We start from the raw sequence: 6,980 nt of genomic DNA, 5'->3' as shown, positions 1-6,980 counted from the left end.
TGTAAATTACATTTATTTATATAATATTTTTTTAAATAACTAGATCTATTTACCTATCTACCTTTCATCTAGCTAACTAGCTAGGCATCTATCCAAAATCCAAACCAAATCTTTCAGGCTACCCACATGAGATATAAAGTTCTATTTTCCTGTGCCAATTTTGTTTCATTTTCCTGGATATCTGTGTCAAAATTCAAAATGTTTTTGTCAGAGAAATGGCTGTTGGTCTAGTGACACAGGGAATAGTAGGGGAAGAGCTTGCAGCTAAAGGAGCGTTTTTTTCAGGCAAATGGAATAACTTATTTCCTTTAAAGCACATTTAAAATGCTTCCTATGTTTCAGGAATTGGGATTTTGCTGGGATCACAAAAATGAACATGATAGATACATTCATCCACTTCCAGACCTTATCTTCCAGTGGTGGTAAGAAATACAAATACGTAGACTAATAAATAAAATATTTACAAATTATATAATACATCAAGAAGGAAATGTTTTTAAAGCCTCCCAGACAGAACATGTCTCTTTGGGGTGAGTTCTGGGTGAACTCCCTACTGGCCCTCTGATTAAGTGCCAGGAAAGGGGTCAGGACGTATTGGGGACGCTTTCAGGCAGTGGGGAGAGCAGGGGATGCAGCCCTGGGGTGGGGAAGAGCCCATGTGGAAAGCTGGGTTGGGGTGTGGAGGAGAGAGCCTCAGGCAGTGAGCAGCAGCTTACCAGCTTGACATGAGGCTGAAGGGATAAATAGGGTCAGACTGAGGATCAGATAATGCTGGGCTTGTCAGCCATGGTTAATAATGTGGGCCTTGTTCTGTGTCTGATGTGAGGCCTTTGAATGATCAACCAGCCTAGTGGACGAAGATGGCATAGGAGACCTTGCAGGAGGCCATGGCGATCGTCCAGGCCAGACACTGGCATCGTGGACCGGGGTGAGCACAGAAGAAATGGGGAATAGTGTGCAAACAAGATGTGTCTTTCAGTGGTAAACAGTGGTAATAGTGGTAAACAGTGATGTTTGGGTGCGGGGGGGGTAAAGGAAAAGAAAAATCAAGAATGGCCTAAATATCTATCTGACTTTAGCACCAAGTCGCAGTTGGTATTATTCACTGAGACGTGGGAGAGGAGGGGCTGGAAAAGTGTAGAGTAGGGACGGTGGGCCAGTGGGAGGGAAGCGGGCAAGCTGATCGTGCTGTCCGGGGGCATCTTGCACACGTCGGCCTTAGCTCTGCAGGCCTGCAGCTCCGTCGGTGCAGCCCACAATAGGGAGGGCTTTACTCCACAGCTGCTGATTGTACATGTTAAGCATCTTCACAGCAACATGTCTGTGGTTTGACCCAACAGTGGGGGACCACGGCCCAGCCAAGGGGACACAGAAAACTAAGCAGCCCACTCGGCAGGGGGTGCCTGCAGGATGTCGAGGAGGGATGAGACGGGCGGCTCCTGACATGCTTGTCATCCTTATCGTGAGTGTATTTAAATGTCTGGGTAGCGTAAGAAAATCCATTTTATTGGCAAAAACTTTAAGAATGTTAGTGCATAAATAATTTAAGTCCTAAAGATGTTCTGATGTGAAAGTCCAGAAGATAAAGCCTTCCTGCCTATGAAGAGGGTTTCCACCGGCACAGTTTCCTTATTGTTGTAAGATTGTCTAAAGGAGGCATCTTAAGTCTTTCCTGTCCCATTCCATCCCGTTACCTAATCCAAAGTTCCAGCCCAGAGTCACCATACATCCCTCACTCACACATCTGGGCCATAGAAGTATGTCCAGAAGCAATACTTCTCTGTTGATACATAGACATATGACTGGCTGAATTTTTCAGAAACTAACCATTACTTACAGTCCCACGATTAAAATGCAAACTGTCAAAAATACTTAATAATCATCTGATGGATCCCCTTCAGTGTTCTATGTCAGTTTTCATCTTTTAAATGACGTGACACGTAAACTTCAGCAGTATCTCATCTACTATGAGGTTCTGGAGTCCTAACAATGGTACTTTTCTATCAAATAATGCCTATGGCTTCAGAAAATGCTGGTGGAAAGTCTAATTGGAGAAGGGACTTCAGCTATATATTTTTGAAATAAGACTTGAAAGAATAACCTTTGTTATTCTTAATATAAGAGCATTCAAAAAATGTCAGGAAAAATAAACCCTTGGAAGTAAAATAATGGTTACCGCAGGAATGACACTTTGATAATATTTGACTAAAACCAAGTCCACCAAGTGTTTTCATCAGAATGTTCTTTTTGTTCCCTTTGAAATGTTTTATATTATTGGGTATCACGTGTCTCCCTGAATTTCTGTTCTCAGGCACGTTTCCTGCGAGGGACATATGGAAAGGGTAAATGTCTGGAGTAAAATTTAAATGATATTATAAACTATGAGGGAGGATCTTGAAGGATTAATGCAGTTGAAAGAGCTAAAACTCTGTAGTTAGAAGGAGACAACCATTTTGCTTATCCTATACTCTTTTTATAGATTATGAAAAAGAAAATATGAAAAGCAGAACTTATAAAATCCTGTTACTTCATGTGTTTATGTTTTGATGTTGGTATCAATTCACTGTCCCGCAGATGCTTAGTATTATTATGTTTTGAACACAGAGAAATGTCATGTGTGGAAAACTGCAGAGAATTCTGGTGATGGGCATTTATGAATCAGGAGGTGGTTTCCCTGGAGAACTTCGGCTCAGAGCCTCAGGGCTGCTTCATGCTCTCCCTGCAACTGGGGCTCAAGTCTCCTGAACGGACTGAAGCGTGTGATTCCTACACTGGAGAGAATTCAAGAGTCATACCCTAAAGTAAGGGTAGATGTGGGCAATTACTTCAGTAACTCAGGCTTAACACTGTTAGCATTTGTCCCATTCAGTTTTACATTCTCTACTCTGCTGTGGTTATAAAGACATGGCCTTTCTTTCCCTTCATGGTTGCAAATTTAGACCTCCAGAGAACAAAGTGCACCAACCCGTCCCCTTCCTGTGACTGCCTGGGCCCCAGGATCCGGGGGCCATGCAGACTGCCCACGTGGCCGGCCAGCCTGGGGAGATACCGATCCTGGCTGTACATTCTGTCACATGCCCGACTGTAGGGCACACATGCTTTCAGCAGACAGACCCCTCCACACAACTAGAAGGTAGGCAGGCTTAGGACTCCTGTTTTACAAATATGGCAACTAGTATAAGAGGTACTTACCCGAGACTCCAGAGGAGTTCAGAACTAGGCTTGGAATCTGGCTCTTCTTCCAAAATCCTCTTTGTTTTTGTTATTATTGTCATTACTGGACCTAGTTTTTGACATGCTGAGCTAATTTGCCCAGCCTGGTAGTGACTTACTCCATAAGAAATAGGACAAATTATACTGATCAGAGCTGGGAGACCTTTCACATTTTACCAGCTTTCAAAAGCATCTGAATTCTCAGCAGAGCTAGAGCTCCCAAAGGGGCCATGAACAGGGTGTGCCAGTCGTGGACATGAGCGGTCCCGCAAGGACCCACAGTGCTCGGGGTTGATCCGGTTGTGCCGTAGGCCTGAGCCTGATAGCCATTCAGAATTCAGGGCCCGTGGCCTGTAGCGCTCCGCATACTCCTGGGTATTTATCAATTAGGAATCGCCAGCATTTCGCCTCCTCTCATTAGGTGATCACATGAAAAATATTCTTTATCACAGAAAAAAAAAACTAATGGCTAGATCTTGATGTAGCTAGAGGCGAGGCTGTGGATCAGTGACACGGGACCACGGAAAGGGAAGGAAGCCAGAAAGTTTGTTAGTAGGGCTGACAAAGACCAGCGACACCCACAGCTGGTCCAGCAGACATGTGTGTCCCCTCTCTGTCCTGCTCTTTCCTAGGAACAATGGTTACAAACAGTGTTAGTGCCACTGAAACCACATACACTGTTGGCACCCACCCCTTCTTCCTACCTGTATGTCTTGATGATTCTATTAATCCAAGGCTCTTCAAAATATATTTGACACTTTGGTGGCCAACAGATGGGCCTTTCTAAGGAGGGAGTGGGAGATGGTGCCGGGATACAGTTAGAGCTGAGGTCATGTTTCCTTTTCACTGGATCATATCTAACAATAAACGAAAACCTCTCTGAGACTGTGAGTCTTTGACACTTTAATCAGGCTCATATCACCCAGTTAGGTATTTCTCACAAAATGTTTTAGATTATGATTAGATATTTTGTACCAGTGTGCCATGGCTACATGTAGAAGGGTAACTCCAGGGCTTAATACGGTAGATATTTTTATTGTCTTTATTATTTTTAGGAAGATGTAAGGCCCAGAAAAGTAAAGGGAATCTACCAATCTTTCAACCAACCAGTATCTAAAACTTGGGCCCTTTTTACTACTTATAATGTATTCAGTTTGCTAAACCATGTCATTCGCCTCTTCAGATAAATTCAGAAAACAGGTTGGGTACAAGCCACTGTGACGCCCATGCTCCTAAAACATTTTCTTCTCCATGGAAGCAGGCGTTTCCCTTCCCGTGGGCGAGCTGAAGCTGGAGCTCCTTTGCGGCTGCAGATCTTCTGAAGGGATGTAGGGCTGATTCTGCCCCTGAAAGAGGCTTTTCTTGACTGTCTTATGAAAATCAGCCTTTCAGCTCCCTGCTCTAGCAAAGATCGGTTTATGTATTTCGGCTTGTGGTTTGCACCATGAGGGCGAAGCTCTGCACGGGAGGGATTGCCTGCCTCCCCATCGCTTCCCCAGCGGTCGTGGTTCAATGCCTGGCACATAGTGGGTGCCTCGCCCTCTCCGGAGGTAGACTGAATGCACGAGAGGGCGGGTGTTCCAGGAGCGAATGAATGACTGAGAAGCAGCAGCAGGGCGGTGTGAGCAGGAGGTGTTTACCTGGGTCCCCTCCTGATACGACCCCAGCACATCGAGTGTGGAGCCCCGTAACCGTCGGGGCTGCAGGCTGAGGGACGCGTAACCAATCACAAGGAAAATCCAGCAGGTGGACCCACCGCCACCCTGGCCGTTTCCGCCATTCACCGGGGCCACGCCAGCCCCGTCCTGGGCTGCATTTCCCACTGTGGCTCAGTCCTCCCTCGCACTTCAGAGGTCAGGACAGGCCTCCCTAAGGAGGCCACGTCTGAGGGAGACAAGGCCCAGGGGGGAGGGAGAGGAGCAGAGAGCTGAGCTACTTACAGGTAAGTCGGGCATAAATGACACTTCTCACATTGGACAGATTTAGACTTTCACGCTTTGTGTTTCACCAACTGTGGAGAAATAGTCTTTATCGTTTTACTATTTTGAATTCAGCCCTTTACTTCACAAGGCACAAACTCACTGTCCTATGATGTCTTCCCACAGAGCTCACCTGGCGCCAGCATCACACCAGTGGTGCTCCTGAGGACACAGTGATTGACGAGGGAAGAGGCAGGTCAGCGACAGCCACGCAATGCCCTCCAGGCGGGCCCTGCATATAGCAACTCGCGTCAGTCTTCCAGTGGCCCTGAGTGGTGCAGAATTCAGTGTGGTGAGAATCAGTGTTCGGAGAGGTCATGCAAGAGGGTGAAATGCATGCTGCTCACAGCCAAAAGTCATGTCAGAAAGGGCTTACCGCCCCCCAGCCCCAGGCAGACACCGCAAGGTGTGCAGGCGGCAGAGAATTGAGATGCAAGCTGCTTGCGCTGAGCGACTGCACACAGAGAGGGTTTGGTTGCCAGACAGAGCGACTCCACCCTTGTGATCGAATAAAGGCCTATGAGAACCAGTCGGGCCTCAGGATGCGATTCTGGCTCCTGAAGTACATTAATACGTTTTTCCATCAAGTGATTGATAGAAAGACCAGAGACATGTATCAGTCGTGCTGCGTCTTGGCTAGGAGCTTCCGTTTGATAGCAGCAGATGAGCAGGCACCTTCTGTGCCTGAACTAACTCACCTAGAATTCTCTGCCCTCAGTACTTTGAAGAAAGGTGGATAATGAGACCAAGGCTAAGAGACACATACTATTTCATCTTGCTGTCAAAACCTATTATTTAAATAATTGGAAACTTCTGAAACATTGAAATAAAAGTAGGCCTGAAGGGAATAGAAATGGATTTTTTTTTAAAGGAGGAAGAGAGAACAAGAAGGAATTTGGGCTTGTGGTGATAATGGCTTGTCAGTGTACTTGCGTCCCTTGTACTCAGTGTGCCCCTGCGGTAGGGACGCCGATGGGGAGGAACATGTGCAGGGACGGGGGGTATCTGGGTTCACTTTCTGCTCAGTTTTGCTGTAAACCTGAAACTGCTCTAAAAAAAATAAAGTCTATTTAAAAATGTAAATGGATAAGGTGAAAAATATCTATGCAAACATTTGGGGCATTGCAATTTGCAGCATTTAGGCATTTATATCAATTCCCACGCCCACATTAACCCCCATATGCAGGTTACCTCTATTCTGCCTGTGATCACCTCTCACAGGGCAGACACTCTCCCTTCCCTGGGCTGACTCCCGTTTGGGAGTATCATTTGCCTCTTATATGTGAAAATACACCTTTGAGAGAAGTCTGACAGGATTATGCTTGAGAGTTCTGAAAGAATTTCGCCCAGGTAAAAAAAATTCATTCTGAAGATCCAAAGGTCAAAAGGTCACTGTGAACCCGAAGGGAGGCGAGCTGGGCCTCCACAGACGGGGGGCCCTGTGTGACCCCGAGCCCAGTTCCTGGGCTCCCCTAACTAGTGAGACATTCTTGTTGCCATCCCATTCCTGATCTTAGAGGGAATACTTTCTTAGCAGTAAGTCAGTATTATTAATGTATTATGTTATTAATAATACAAGAATTACTAATATAAGTGGAATGTTCTCACCAATTGTGGCAATTCTGTCTCTGTAACCTAAAGGATATTTTCGGGGCCTGATCATCCTCATGTAGGTTAGAGATTAGAGCTCTGTTTGCTGTATTAACTTCTGAAATTCTCACTTTGCCTCAAGCTATCTCTGAGTAAGAGGGAGTTTGGTAAGCTCAGGACATTAATTATATACTTTTC

The 6,980-nt window shown here is 45.7% G+C and overlaps 1 long non-coding RNA gene across 1 annotated transcript; it reads left to right on the top strand.

The window, feature by feature from the left end:
* The first annotated feature begins 339 nt into the window (after positions 1-339).
* LOC108391139 (uncharacterized) lies at positions 340-6,480 on the top strand. Its single transcript, XR_001851687.3, has 5 exons — positions 340-422; positions 827-928; positions 1,341-1,462; positions 2,605-2,801; positions 5,319-6,480. It is a non-coding gene; the product is annotated as an uncharacterized lncRNA (long non-coding RNA).
* The last annotated feature ends 500 nt before the right edge of the window (positions 6,481-6,980 follow it).

This window comes from Manis javanica, chromosome 15, assembly GCF_040802235.1.
Source record: "Manis javanica isolate MJ-LG chromosome 15, MJ_LKY, whole genome shotgun sequence".
In the NCBI taxonomy this organism is placed as follows: domain Eukaryota; kingdom Metazoa; phylum Chordata; class Mammalia; order Pholidota; family Manidae; genus Manis; species Manis javanica.
Note: the sequence above shows the minus strand (reverse complement) of the source record. Positions and strands in the feature narration are given on the sequence as shown.